This window comes from Dromaius novaehollandiae, chromosome 6 (genome assembly GCF_036370855.1).
Source record: "Dromaius novaehollandiae isolate bDroNov1 chromosome 6, bDroNov1.hap1, whole genome shotgun sequence".
NCBI lineage: Eukaryota > Metazoa > Chordata > Aves > Casuariiformes > Dromaiidae > Dromaius > Dromaius novaehollandiae.
Window position 1 is genome coordinate 7,727,123 of NC_088103.1, and position 15,818 is coordinate 7,742,940.

The 15,818-nt window shown below is 44.4% G+C and overlaps 1 protein-coding gene across 7 annotated transcripts in view; it reads right to left on the reverse strand.

The window, feature by feature from the left end:
- Positions 1-15,818, reverse strand: part of LOC112981614 (protocadherin-15) — a 1,192,166-nt gene that overhangs the window by 355,900 nt on the left and 820,448 nt on the right. Inside the window, exons 1-2 of one of the 7 annotated variants that reach the window (XM_064513573.1) lie at positions 12,903-13,120; positions 6,709-6,822 (exon numbers count right to left, since the gene is read on the reverse strand). The exons of 5 other annotated variants lie outside the window; for them this stretch is intronic. The gene's annotated coding sequence lies outside the window, so the exon portion shown is untranslated. Of the gene's footprint in view, positions 1-6,708; positions 6,823-12,902; positions 13,121-15,818 lie in introns of those variants that run through there. One more of the 7 variants, XM_064513574.1, reaches the window with a different exon arrangement.

Here is a 15,818-nt window from a genome sequence, read left to right on the forward strand (position 1 = left end):
TGCCCTCGATGAGCATAATTCTTCACTTTACTTGTCTGTGTTGGACAATAGCTGCAATAATAAAAAAGTCACTTTGGGAGTAATGCCTCATCTCTCGAGTACAGTAAAACACAGTAATTCACACTAGCCGAATAGCTTTGAAATGCTCATGAGGCCAGTCACTTATCCTAGACCTACCCTTTAAGCAAAAAAAACCAAACCAAAACAAAAAAAGAAAAAACAGAAACCCCCACCCTCTCCCCCCAAAAAAGGAAAAAAAGAAGAAAAAAGGAGAACCACCAACATGTAGGTGTGAAGTTGGCAGACCTTAAGCATAGTGTTTTGCTAATAAATGCAGTAATCAGCTTGCAAGAAGTAGAGTACTTAACACATAACAAAGTACATTTCAAGGTAAACATTAAAAGGTGTTATCTAATTACTTTTAAAACACAATTATTAAAATATGCTAATAATTTCTATTAAAATTGTAAAACATCAGAGCAAAATACTCTGCATGCCTTTTCCTCTAACATTACTTAGGAAATTTTTCTACTATTTTTGTCATGCAGAGAGAGCTGGTTTTTTCTTCTTAAATTTAAATTACTTAGCCTCTCCAAAACTTGCTAACACAGGAGATTTTCTGCATTTATTTTATAAAATATTGATCAATGAATATGATTAATAACTGTAAACAGTAAATTTATATCAAGCATTTGCCATGTAAGAAAAAACCTCTAACTCTATTGGCTTTTCCTTTCCAGACAGCTCACAGTTATTGCTAGGCATTTGCCAGCCTGCAGTATCGTTGTGTTTTATTTACAAAGATCACTGTGTTTAATTTCACGGAATTTATATCTACTTAACGGTAATTCAAGAATAGTAATTGTGCAGAATAGGAATCACTTTTAAGAAATAGCAGGAATCGCTTCAAAATCCTCTCCTGGAAAGTAATAGATGCTATTTTGCTTCCTGTAGCCCACCTTTTGCAAGAAATACCCTTTTTCTGGAACTCCATAAAACTTGTTAGTAACGTAAGAGACAGTGTGTACGGCAGAAGCTCCACGCACCACATGAAGAAATAGCTGCAAAGACTGAGAAAAACTGTACTTTTTTTCTAATTCCCTGGAAAAGATATTCTTACTTTATGTCATGAAGGAACCCAAATATTTTGTGTAGCTTACCTATTTCAGCCAGTGTATATGTAAAGGAAAATGTACATATATTCATCCATATTTTACAAAAGTTTCACTATTTCTGAAAAGTTATACCTAATATTTTAACTGTAATACCTCGATGTCACTGGAGTACTCAAGAAAATTGTCTCATTTGGGTCAATAGCATAGACGTATTTCAAATCTGTTTAAGCACAAAAAATGGTCTTTTAGTTATCCACAGACAAGAGTAAATCCATAAGTATGTATTATGCATATTAGAAACTAAATATTGAATTTTTTTTCCACTTCTCATATTATCACAGTCAATACATTCAAAGAAACCGCATAGAAAGGAGAATGTATTGCTCTATAATGGAGTGTGAACTATGGCTTTTCTGTCATTTTCAAATCAAATTATGAAACAAAAAATCATTTAGATGAAGTGAAACTCCCTTCAGGCTTCCAGCAGCTACACAGAACCAAATGCTCTCAGCTCCCCTGAAATATTCTTGCGGAGAAATAAAAGCAGTCATCCATCCCAGCCTGCTCTTCTGTTTATTCACAACTTTTGATTCTCTTCCCCTTTCATCGTCCTATATATTCTCCTCCTCCAAAGAGACTGATCTTTGCATGTTCTTCCAGTTCCTTTTGCACCTCCTGTCCTTCTCCTACTTTTTGTTTAAGTTCAAATCCTCATGGAGTGCCGTTCTTCAAGAAAACATGTTAAAAAAAAAAAAAAAGAAAAAAAAAGACCACATCCATTTCTCATGTTGCATCTTCCTGGCAAAAAAGCAGCTGAGGTCACAGCTAACAGAAACTAACAACCATCTAAAAAACCCACACCAAATCCATGGAAAAGCACATCAAGTCCATGGAAAATGCAGTATATATGTCCAGTACTTGCGATGTCACCTGTGGACCTCAAGTGATCTTCATCAATCCACTGTTTCATGTCCAATCTGATGAAAATTATGCAAAATCACTGGGCTGCAGTGGAGCTGATCTGGACCCCGCACAGCAGTTCCAGGAACTCCCACTTACAAGAGGAGCACATGGAGGATTTCTGGGTTTGTACTTCTGCAGGTCTTACCATTTCTTGATGCACTATATGCCAAGGTAATGTTTTTTCCCTTCAGTTATTCAGGGAGAGATGGTGCCACGCTGCAACTGCTCCTACTATTCTTTCCTGGAAATGTAAAGAATGGGGATAGCGATCCTCTCTCCCAAGGTCTGCTTTGGGAGAGACCAAAAGATGGATCTGCCGTCTTCCAGTTCCCTTCACTATTGCATAAAAACACAGCAAGAAATCACAGGCTGAGATGCTAACATCAGGATGGCAGCTCCCTACGCACTTCGGCTGTGCAGCTACCACAAAATTATCAGAATACTTCCCACTTCTTGAATGAAGAGCAGCTACCTAAAACAAAGCATAGGCAAAAGCGATGCTGACAAAACTGAGGAAAATGCTTTCAAAGATCATCTGAGGTGCCATCACCTGCTCCCGCTGAAACAGTCTCTGTTCAGCTATTGTGAAATCTCAGATGATCTCTTCCTCTAAGCTCCTGTGACTAACTAGTATCAGGCATAACAATCTTGTTCCTAGCACCAGGAAGAGGCCTTAGCCACATCTTCACCACCTCCAGCGTGACTGAGTAATATTCTGAATAATAATCATAGGATAGCCCTAAAGTTTCAGCTATTGCAAGATGCAGTTTGTGTGTCTGGACCTCGAGGCCATCGGCTCTGGTCTTGGGTTGCTTCTCAGGCCCAATCATCAGAAAAACTAATGAATCACACTTGAGCCGCAGTGAAGATCACATTCAGATCGGCCACGGCAAGCACTAAGTGCAAAAGAATTGTACAGAAAAAAACAAGAAAAAAAACCCCACGCTCCAACTGGCCTGGTGAAAAATACCTATTTTCAGGGCAGACCAGGCAAACAATTCTTCTCTTCTACTGCTGAAGAGAACCAACCCATTCCACTTGGTGCAGCAACAGTCTGTGTATCCGAGTGTGTTTCAATGCTCCCAAAACTCTTATTAACTCCTTAGAAATAAAAAGATACACGTGTATCCCAAAGCAGTCCAAATAACATGACAACTTACCACGGGAATATTCTTGTAAGTAACAGTTATTGCCTAGCTGTATTAACAGGGAGTTAATAAAGATTACCGAGCTTTTGGCAGACCAGCCTGCATTGTGCACGTCTGAACTAGCTGGATACAACCTATAGATACACCAATGGGTACAACCTCCTGCTACATAATACCATTTCCAGTAACATATAAAAAAAAGTATTGATTTATACTACTTTGAAAAAATCTTCACTGAATTTCCCCAGAGTTCATACAAAAACGTTTTAGTAAAGACACTTTTTTTGTTCTACTGATAGCTCAGAGGACACGCTCCTAGCCAGCTTTGAATACAAGGACACCCTGAATAACTCTCACAGAAATCCAACTATAAAATATAGAGTACAGTATACACTTCCCCTCCAAATATTAAAATAAAAGGAAGCTGCTCTCAGACGAACGATTTGCGCATCCATACGGATTCAGTGATCCAGAGTCAGAAGAGCGTCACCAGCCGCCCCTCTAAAATAACAGGGAAAGCATTCATTAGCCGGACTTACTCGTAGCCCGACGCAGTTCATTAAGTATGCTGCTGTCTCAGCGCCTACAGGAAACTGTTCATAATGCTGCTGGACGTGCTCAGGCTTCCCTTTCACCAGGGCTGGAAATGAAAGAAACTTCCAGATAATGAAAGCCAAACATCTGGCACATTCAGAGAACACTTGCATCCTAATGACGGTGGGAGCAGTAGTATCGCTCATCAGCTCATTTCATAACAAGCACGTAGGTTGTGTGGTGAGACAGTAAGTACACAAACCTTCCTTCTTTTCTCCCCCCATGAGGTACTCACGGTTGCCTTGTTTTCTGCAAATATCTACTGGCAACCTGCATGGTCTTGAGTTAGAAACCAAAGACTACATCAGCACTGCTACTACCAACTAATTTCTTAGTCCTGCAAGAGTCTGCTCAAGTGTAAGTCACGTTTTTTCAGGGGTTATACGTAAAGTTTTGGCCTAAGACAGAAACCGAGAGTCCGATTCCCCACTCTGAGAGCCGTTGCCGGTCATGCAAAGCAAGCCTTAGGCACTTGCTTGTGCTACTGACGATGCTAGAGCTTCACCACCCCAACTTCCCAATCCAGACACCTCTACAAGCCCTGGCAGAGACTCTGGCACTACCTGGCCCTCAGAAAGCACTCAGTCACCTTCAAGGTAAGGGCAGGAGCCCCTCCGTGCTCTTCATGACTGTCCTGGGGGCTCTGGAAGGCAGCCGAAGGCAGAGGCGTTCCCCTTCAGCTCTGCTAAAAGCTGTATGGCCAAGCCGGGGCTTGTGACGACATAGCCTGGGCCACGCAGGCTTGCTCTGCTGAAGGTCCTCACGGCATCCCACATCAAGGAGCCACTGTGATCGATCCAGGGAGGAACAGGCTACCCCTCCTCAGCAAGGCTACTGAAGCCCAAACCCGGATTCAAGGGAGATACTGGTGCTGCTCAAGAGGGACACAGACAGAAGCTGGCGACATAGGCCTGGGATGCAGTGCCCACTAAGACCACCTACTCCAGAGAATGACTATCCCTATCAGGGAGAATAGCTCTTTGACTTGGTGGCAAGGTCTAAAACGGGGAGAACAAGCCGCTCCAAGCATCTCTCAGTCTAAGGAGTAGCAACAGACACCGCAGATCCCAAATTAACACCATCTTTGTTGTGAACTTGCACGTTTGTTGACAGAAGGCCAAAGTCATAAGCCGTCCAAGGAAAGACCATGGGGAGAAAGGAATGTGAGGACTTGTCCTCATCTCCAGCCTAGCAGAGAGGAGGAAGGGCACCAGGCACCGGACCTGGCACGGTGCACCTGGAAGCAAGCATGGCCCTCTGAGGCCCCTTTACTGCCTCCTTACACATGTGGTAGTGCCTGGAAAGTGCCATAGCTGACCCAGCTCCCACCGCAGTGCGATGTGACTCTTGTGAGGGCCTGTAACTCTTCTCGTGACATGGCCTAGACACTGAACTGGAGGAAAATTGCGGCCTAACAGTGGCTCTGATGACTCTTCAGGAAACGGGCTAGACAACAAAATTTACATTTGCAGAGTGCCTCAGTGACCCCATCGTGCAAATCTCAGCTGAGAGTGGTCTTGTACAGCAAAAAACCCACAGAGCCAGCACTTTGGGTTAATGCAGCGCTACTCTGTCTGGCTGTATATCATACTTTACAGTGGGTCTATACACCGCCTGCTAACAACAACAGAGCAGCTTCACGTAGGATGAAGGGGGCGAAACTCAGCTTTGATGTGGTGGGTGGGAAAAGAAGAGAGAGACCAAGGATATAAAAGCAGCAATGCCAGGACAAGGAAAGAACAAGAACACCGACAAGAACTGCAACTCCATTTTAACTACCTGAACAGAGAGACATCTCCACGGAATACCACATGGACATGTTTTACCTACTCATATTGACTTAGCTCAATGCAAAACTAAGATTATACCAAAAGACAAGCAATGAGTCCACGTGCAGGATTGTTCATGCTGCGCTCTCAAGTCTCTGATGTTGGTCTGAGGCCTAAAAGAACGCTAGGCAAACAAAGGTCAATCGACCATATTGCCTCTGGACAGCTCTGTAAAGAACAGAACCACCCTTGAGCAATGCCAAGTGCGCAACCCATCAGCTGAAGCAAGTGTAGTAATAACCACAGCCTACCACGGCTCATAAATTGCAACGTGGATTCCACTTTCCAGGTGATGCTGGAAAACCTGGGAGAATTTAAGCTATTAAAATTTTAAATCATGGAGCTAGAATTTCTTCCCCTGCTCCCCCCTCCAAGGAAAGCATTGCCAATGGTCTGTTCCACAACCTGTTCAACATTTGGGTAATTCAGGACCATATTGCAAGAAATAACAGGAGTCAAGGTTAACAGAGAAAGCACATTTTCTCTGCTTGTTTGCAGGTATGCTTAGGTCAAGTGAGTATCCTAGACTTCTAGCTACATTTCAAGCAGCGTGTGTAGCATTAAAACTCACTTGCCGAGGCAAAACAAACACCCATCTTAGTCATTCAGAAATCAAACTGGACGCTGCACAGGGTTGACGCGGTCATGACAGCACGGGTTAAAGGAGGCTCTAAGGTTCCAGAGGTAGACCAGGGCATTTATATCTCACTTCCATCAAGCTCCACAGGGCAGTTTGTATCAAGCTAGCAAGAACTCCACTAGCGCTGAAAAAGAGCGTTGTCGATGCCAGCAATCCCATCCCTTCATTGGCGTACCACCTCACGCATTGTAGCGTGAAGTGTATTAGACAGAGCATCTGACTCGCAACGCTCACCATTTGGGCAGGTAGCAGCTCTTAGACTTGGTCAGGACATGGGGTGCTTATCCCCATGATGCTCATGGCTTCCAAAGTATGTCAGGTATACAGCAACTCAGCTGGTTTTGTATCCACAAACCAGGAATGATAAGCCATCCAACATGCTGTTCCCTCAGCGAGAACAACCCTAAACAATTTTCTACCTGATTTCGAAAGAATTTAGGCCAACGTGGTGTGGTGAGCTGATCTGGCTGGCAACGATTCCAAAGGTGTAGCACTACACTTCCTGGTCAGGACGCACCAAAGCATGCAGAAACCTGAACGTAAGACACAAAAGTAGCGGGGGATATAGAGTTATTCTCATTACACAATATTATTAATGCAAATTCTCAGTAGGCAGAGCAGGTAACTTATTGAATAGAGTCCCTAAAGCACCAAGTTTGTTGGAAGCCCATTACAGAACAGTTATGGGCAGGATGCAGTGTGAAACTACATCACCACATTATATCAATTATTTATGAACCAAGGCTATAAATTTATGGACCAAGACCAGCTCTGTATCCCATTTTCAGTTTCTTACCTGCTGTGACAAGCAGCATCTGTTTTACTGGGCTGTTCCTGGCCTGTGGAGTTCTTATCAGAAAGGGAAACAGCTGTGTGAGGTGGCACCCTCCAGCACGTGAGGGTGATTGCTCTGTGCCTGGGGGAGCGGGTGAGTCGGGGGCAAAGCTGGCTTTGGATGGCAGAGTAGGACAAGAGAGGGACAGTACAAAGCCAGGAACCTGCTGAAAGGAAAGCAGTGCACACATAAGCCAGACCTTCATTTTAAAGGAAAGAGAAGCTTCCTTGGGTCCAGAGGGGAACTCAGTTTGCTACAGCCTAGAAAGCCACTGGGGCATGAGGAGAGTGGCATATAAGCCCCTTTATTGCCCCCCTCACCCCTATTCTTACATAGTTACTTAAGCTTCATTTAAAAAGCCAAATGTTCCAGGTTATATTCCAATAAAATCTGGCTTTAAAAGTCTTTCTGGTCTTCTAGGGAATTTCATGACAAAAAGAAATTGCATCTGCTTTTCTCTTCCGTTAACAAGGCTCGCTCCTCAGCCCATCTTCAACAGAACACTCCACGCTCAGTTCAGCCCATGCACAGCACAACCCAATTCAACCCAGTGCCGAGCATTTTACAGAACCACAGAGCAGCTGAGGTTGCAAGGGACCCCGGAGGTCATCCATCCCTGCCCCTCTGCTCAGAGCAAGGTCAACTACAGCAGGCTGTCGAGGGCCACGTCCACTCGGGTTTTAAATATCTCCACACACACAGACACGCAAGTGCAGACTCTTTTACCAGAACACAGAAGAAATCACACAGCCAGGCTTCTGCCGATGGACACACCTCACCTAGGGACTGTATCTAGATCAGAAACTGTCATTCAAGGAAACTAAATTGTCCTTTTGTGACCTAGACACATCCTGACATGGTATGTTCAGAGGTAAACGGTACCAAATCATACTTGTCCCAGTGAATCATCAGAAATTTCATCTCAAAATCCTGGTGTAAAGGTTTGATAGTCACAGTTCTGCTCTACTCTTCCCTCATTCATTTAACGTAAAACAGTGTAGCGTGCTTGGAAATAACAAGAATATTTAATGCGTGTTGGTACGCTGGGCAGAAAAGGAATACTACCAAGCAACTGTAATTTTTTGGAAATGCAAAAGGTGTTTTAGCAACTCGAAAGTCATGTGGAAAGTAGATTCATCTTACACTAGAAGCTTCATATCAGCTTCAAAGCTAAAGCATCAGTGATATTCAAATATGCAGTTTTAGGAGAAAAGTCATAGCAGAATATCACTTTACAGAAGGTATATGATATTAAAAACTGCCATAAAACCTTAGAGATGTTTAGCCCTGTAGTAGAGCTTAAAATTCCTTCTGTATATTGTGATACAAAGGTTTTATTCCTGAAAGCCTGGATTTCGTTCTGGATTTCAGCACTGAAACTTTGCAGACACTTCTTTGTTAAGCCAACAGTTAATATCTACGCGTGAATGATCTTGCTGGCAGTTTAGCTGATGGCTACCGCTCGGGGAAGAGAAGGTCTATTCAGCTGAGCAGAACTTGCATTAAAACGAATGGGGCACCACCAAAACGAGGACTGGACCACAGACACACGGACGCAGAAGGACCGACACCAAGGCCAAAACAGGAGAACCACCGGCGCAACCAGCTAACCTGACCTTATTATTTCTCCAGACACGACTGGCGAAGATAGTCACTAAAGGATTTGCTATTTTAGAATGATATACAGCCAGAAGAGCACCATATGTTCAACTTCCATATGGGTTTTGATCAAAATCACTCTGGGCAGAGACGATCTAGTCAAATTGCATTTGGCCGCGGTAATGCCATAAAACCCTTGGAGCAACATGTAGCCGGCTGCCATGTTCTTAGAGGAGTAAGTACTACTAGAAACTCAGCGACTACTGGAGAATTTAATTTTCCAGATACAAAGAGTAAAGAATACTAACGGCAATGTAATTTGTATACTCTCATATGTGATGGATTTGGTGGGTAACCTTCATATCTATAAGAAATTAGGTTAATTTATACTTGCTTTTGAGAGAGTTCACTCACAGAAGGTAAACTTGCTTTGAATGGTAATAAGCTGATTAAACAAAATGGAAGAACAGAAGAAAACAGATTTGTAATTAAGGGTTATCAGCTTTTGTTTCGGGGGAAAAAAAAAGGAATTAAGGGAACTAACTGGAAAGAACAACCAAACTGAGGAGCTCAGTTATCTGAATATGCAGGAGCTCTGGAAATCATCATATTAAAGGTATCGAAACCTTTAGTATCGCAAGGGAGAAAAGAAGAAAAAGACTTTCAGGAAGAAAGAGACTCATAATTTTTTCTGGATGAATGCACACCTCTAATAACCACCTCTGTATTAGAAGGCTGTAAATGAAAACATAAAGGAATTGGGAAAAAAAAAAGGAAAGAAAAAAAGAAAAGCCTAACAATAAAGACAACAGAGATGTCAAGAAGAAAAACGAGAGAGAGAGAATTGCTGTAAGACAGTCTGAGGAAGCCCCAAGTCCAAATACAGTATTTTGCTGCTTCTGATATCTTTACAAAGATTTTCGATGCTGTAAGTAGGAAAGGATCAGAAAAACAACTAATTGAGTTACCATGCAGTGAGAAGGGTTAATTGCAATGGATAATCTAGGTACCAAAACACATTTGACACCATTTTTGCTACGGGCATCGATGTTGAGTGAGGAAGAGGATGAATGGTGAAGGGGAAAACTATAAGATACACAAGGGTGCAAAAGTGGAAATCATCATAAAGTGAAATAAAACCCTTAGGTGACATTAAACAGTCAAACCCACAGTTCTGAAATAAATGGCACACAAAATTGAACCTTGCCAAGACTTTGTTTTAACTGGGATGATAGCATACAATTAAAGAGTAGGAAATAAGCTATTTATATGTAAAGAAAAAGAAGAGAATAATTTTCTACAGGCCTAAGAAACTTACTTTTGTAGCAGGCAGACCAAGTTTTATTCCACTCAAATTTCTTCCTAAAGGTAGGAAGGCACGGGAAAATCTGACCAAACTCAGTATGGGTTTAACAAAAGGTAGGCTGCGGCAGACTAACCTGCGGGATTACCTCCTCAGATAACATTCTCCAAATGCTGTAGATCTCATTAATCTGGATTTTAGCAAAGCACTGAGCACAACGTCACGTGGGGAACCATTCGCTAAGCAGCATCTAGCACGGGAGGTTTGAGATGGGCGAGCATCTGCCTCGGGGGGAGCCCACAGGCCAAGTCCCGAAAACATGACGAATATTAGAGGTTCCTCAGAGTCAGTCTTGGAACCAATCCTATTAAACATTTCCCTTAGTTACTCCATCACAAACATCAGGGATAAGCTGATGACACTTAGTACAGTGGGGATACAGACGTCAGAAAAGAGGCCTTAGAAATTACACAGAAATAACTAGATGTTTGGAAGAGCTGAAGTAAGAGAAATGGCAAAATTCAGTAAAACGCAACCAAAGTTCCTGGCAGCCCAGCGAGCTGGGGTGAGTTACAACATAATTATGGACCTTGACTGGGATTCAGGTGCAAAAAAGCAAATGTGATCCTGGGATCCAGAACAGACACATTCCCAATCAAAATGCAAAAGCAAGGGTATCTCTGGAAAAAACACTGGTAAACTAAAAATGAATGCCCTGAACAATTTTGATTCCCCGTGTTAAAAGAAAGACGAATCTGAGATGAAAGGTACTCAAAAGGACAGCAAGGGCACTGGAAAAAAAGGAAAGTTTTTTAAGCGAAGGACCGTTTTGGCACAACAAATAGTCAAGGTGGTATTTTTTCGGGGAATCAGGAGATGGTTGCAACTCCAAAGAGCTCCTGATATCTACGGGAGTACCGGGGACATGAGAACGAAAGCTAGTCATACATTTGTTTCTATGGTGGGGCTCAATAAGGATGCCAAAGAAAGTATTAAGGCAGCAGTAGCAAGAACCACAGGCGGAGACATGGATGGTCCTTTCCCACCTTAAGCTCCTAATAAGTTTTTTAAATACTGAACTTAGACCAAACTGTGTCAAAAATGGCTACAAACGCCACTATTACCACATCTCAGCCCTGACAGTTTAATATCAATATTAAATTACCCAGATGGCCTTCACATGCCCCTTTTTTCTTTTTTTTTTTTAAGTGACTGCTTGTAGATAACAGATAAAAAGTTGTGATAAAAATACACATTTTCAAAAGCATAACCGGTGAAACTTAAAACTTGACATCTCAAACCAAAGCCTGCAGCGCACCAGGAATCAATTCTCACTTAACTCTTTTAACCCTTACAACCACCTAGCTATGAAATAAAGCCACTAGCCACAGCCACTTCAGCTGGTTTTTAAGGTTAACAGCTTCACTTGCATTCATGTTGTCATTTAAAAGTAGTAGTGAGCAACTATCTATTGATCATAAAGGACTGGCTAGTGTTCCCAGCAAAGGTGGTATCATCAGAGAATCCTATACACCAGCAAATCAATAAGCTCATACCAAAAAAAAAAAAAAAAAAAAAATCCCCCTCCCATAACCCTCCCCACCTTTCCAAAGGATATTAAAAACTTTGAACCACAATTTTACAGGCGACTGCCCTTCTGGCAGAGCTATTACACCTGAGCAAATATGACACAAGGTGACAACACAATTATTCCAAGCCGTGATTTAGCACAAGCAGATAACCATAAAGGAGATGTGGAGCTCCCAACCCTCCCTGCAGCCGGCACGCTCGCCGTGCAAGGGTGAGGCGTGAAGCACAGGGGCTGGGGCTGACACCGCTGCCTCGGCAGCTCCTCACAGCAGCCGCCAGCGGAGCACTTGGTCCTTCAGCGGAACGGCGCTCTCATTAAACTGCATTCTTCTTTCCCAGGGCTGCAGCTGCAAAGCCATGTGGGTTACGTTCCTGAAACCCGAGCACTAACAGGGACAGATAAAATGCATCAAATAACCCCTCGCTAACCACCCTGCAGCCTCCCCAGGAACAGAAAACCAAAAGCAATAGCTGCATTCAGACCAGAGTAACTCAGACCACATATACAAACTCAAACTCTCCCAAGCAAGACTCAGTCCTGTAAAACTCCACGATACATTAATAATATATCGTTCATTATTTATCCTGTCCTCCATGCTATTAGCTTACCGGCTGCAACAATTAGCTGACTTTAGGAGAAGCAATGAAACGCAGACCTGGAGTTAACCTAACACAGGAACACGTTATTCCCTCGCAATAATGCAGCACCTGGATTACTCTGGTATATACCTGTATTTATACATACGTTCATCCATTCTGTCTTGAAACAAGATCTTTTCTATATTAAATAAGATGCCATAATCAACCAAACTCACCAATTTCTTAAGCTAAAGCATTGCCCTCAGAGCAGCACTCACATTGCAAAGAAGCCTGCAAGGAAACTGCCAAAACCCCAGAAAAGTGAACGCTTTGGCGACCTGCTGGTACTTTAGTAGCATACAAAAAAACACAGAGAGAAAAATGCTACGCAGTAAGAAGGGTTAAATACAAAGGATGATCGAGGTATAAACAAAAAAATCTGACCCCCCCCCCCTTTTTTTTAAAAAAAAATTAAAGCCACTGATGACTGTGGTATGGAAAACGGGGGGGGGGGGGGGGGGAAGGAGAGAAAGGTAACAGGGAGTAGAAGCAGAAGAGTTAATGCTGTACGGAGTTTGAAGACATATCAACAAATTAGCCACGCACAAGTTTACTAAGCCCCGACTGTAAAAAAAAACAAACAAGCAAACAAACAAAAAGCAATAAAATAGCAAAAAAAGGAGAAGAGGAATAGAAGGGAAAGTTACCTGGCTGGCATGCCGGCTCCCCTAGGAGCAAGTCCCCCGCAGGACGACGAGGCCAGCCGCGAAGTCCCTCCTCGGCAGCAAGCACCACCTCCCAGTACAGTACGGTACAGTGCAGTACAGACCCCAGGCGCCCAGGCGCTGCGTGCCGCCCGCTGACGCCAGAGCCCGCGGTGCCGCCGGGGAAAGGACCTCCCGCCGCGGCCGACGGCAGGGGGCAGCGCCGCACCTCCCCCGCGCCGGGCTGGCCCTGCCCGGGCAGCGCTGCCCCCCCCGCCCCGCCGCCCCTCGCCGCGGCCCGCGAGGCGCCTCCTGGCGCAGCGCAGCGCTTGGGCCGGCGCCGCTCGCGCTGGTGCGCGCGGCCGCGTGGCGGGAAAGCGGCGGCCCCGCTGCAGCCTCGTCAGCGCACGGCGCCACCCCCCGCGGCCGCACACGGAAAGGGGGACGGGGGGCGCCCGGGAAGGTGACCAGCCTGCCAGGCACCGGGGCCGGGTGTCTGCCCAAGGCCCCTGCGGCCAAAGCCCGATAACTTGGGAGGGTCTGGGCCCCTTCCCTGCTGCCCCGCCGTCCCTCTTACAAACAAGTGCCAGGTTTCCGAATTCAAAGTATTTTTCCTCAGGGTACGGGGAGGGAGGAGTAAGAACTCGCAGCAAAACAGCTCTCTACGGAGAAGTAACCGCTATGAAATAATAATAAAGCGCATCAGCTGCTTGAAAACCTCCGCTGGGACTAACCGTTTTCATCAGCTCTTTAAAAGAAAACACAGAATCATCTCGCAAAACCGCCAAATCCTATCAGTTCTTACACATAAACCCTGCTAAAAAGTACTACCCAACAAAACTTAACGTCCTCATTTCCTTCAAAAGAAGCTCAGAAAACTTTATACATGAGATGCATCAGGATAAGCATTTTCTTTGTCCTGTAAGGCCAAGTGCCCATACTGGTGCCTATACACCAAAAGCTTTTTAATCACTTAGAAATTGTATACATAAATAAAAAGTAATCAGAATGAAAAAATACTATATGTAATAAATTATATGGTAATTATTTTTTTCCTAGTATGGGTGTATACACTTACTTTCTCTTAATATCTATTAATTACCTTTGAGATATACCTGCCTATAGCATAAACCAGAAACACACCCTTCTGTAACGGCATTCACGTTCTCAGGACACTACGACCAGCTGCCCTTAAATCGCAGCACAAGGCGGGATTTTGCCTTCCCCAGCGTCAAAAGAAGTCCCATAGGCCGGAAGGAAGATCGCAGAGAAACTGCCACAGAAGGAGAGCAGAGATTTCTTGCTTCAGCATGGACGTCTCTGTTATATGTTTAATGCACTACAGCAATGCCGTTGTTCTTCATTTCAAGTCGTCTTGGAACATTATCGAAAGTTGCTAAGTCACCTTATGGTCCACAATACTTAAGCACTTTTCTTAAGCAAGTTATTCTGGAAGTGTGAAAATCTGACTAAAAGTAATGATGGTCAACTTAAAAGGTGCTCATTAATTTCTTTGCCTTCTGGAGGGACATATATATCATCGATGAAGATCTTCAAAAGAAGCCCAGGGTCACGATTTTCAGAGGATTTCCCCGTAATCCGTTGGTCAGCATGCCAAAGTCTTCTCGAAATGTGTTCACACAGTTACACCGCAGCATGGAGAAGATAAAAATACACTGTGGTCACACTCAGAAGTATATTGTGTTTGCACTTTTCTGCTTTGGGATAGGAAGAAAAAAAAAAAAAGAGGACCTAAGGTCCCCTCCATTGGAGCCCTATGCTTGCTTGTTCCTCCCTGACCATCACCCCTCACCTACCATTTCCAACAGACCCTACTTGTCTCAGGAAAGCAGCTTTAATTCACCACTGTCCACAGCATGACAGATCTTCTGACAGCACAGTGCGGTTTTACAGCTTTGCTCCTATTCACACCGAAATGGGGATGTAATGCCTGTCTGTAACCTAACAAGTTCCTCAGTTCAGCTTTTTAAAATACGTATTTTTATAAAGTCACTTTCCTTCTTCTAACTACCCTAAATACTTTCTATGACCTTAAGTTCATTAGAAAACATGCAGTGAGTTCTCTCAGGACACATTTCTGGGCATTAGGAGAAGGTGACTGGGAACGGTCAGCACCGACTCACCGAAGATATATCACACTTGACCAGCCTGATTGCCTTCGGTGATAAAATGACTGGATTTGTGGATGAGGGGAGAGAGCAATGTCATTTACCGTGACTTTAGCAAGGCTCTCAACACCGTCTCCCACAACATCCTTGTATCAAAGTAGGACGTTATGATCCAGAGGGGCAGACAACCAGATGGATGAAACCCGGGAGAAGGCCCGGGGGGTCTCGGTAGGCAGCGAGCCCAACGTGAGCCGCGGTGCGTCCCGGCAGCAACCAGGGCCAGCAGCGTCCTGGGCTGTGTGAGCAGGCACAGCCGGGAGACGGAGGGAAGGGATTATCCCCCTCTACTCAGCACTCATCAGACCACATCGAGATCCTGCGTACAGTTCTTCCAGTACAGGAAGGACATGGACAAACTGGAGCCAGTTCAGCAGAGGCCACCAAGATGGTCAGGGCTGCAGCACTTGCCCTGTGAGGAGAGGCTGAGGGAGCTGGGCTTGTTCAGTCCAAAGAGGAGATGGCTTTGGGGGGACCTAACAGCAGCCCCCCAATACCTACAGGAAGGTCATCGAGAAGAAGCCAGGCTGTTCACAGTGGTATGTGGTGGGAAGAGGAGAGACAGCGGGTGTAGGCTGAAACAAGAAAGGTTCAGCCTGGGTATAAGGAATAACCTTTTCCCCCTGAGGACAGGCAGGGAGTGGAGCAGGATGCCCAGAGAGGTTGTGGAGTCTCCGTCCTTGGAGGTTTTCAGGACCCAGCTGGATCAAGACCTGAGCAACCTAGTCTGATC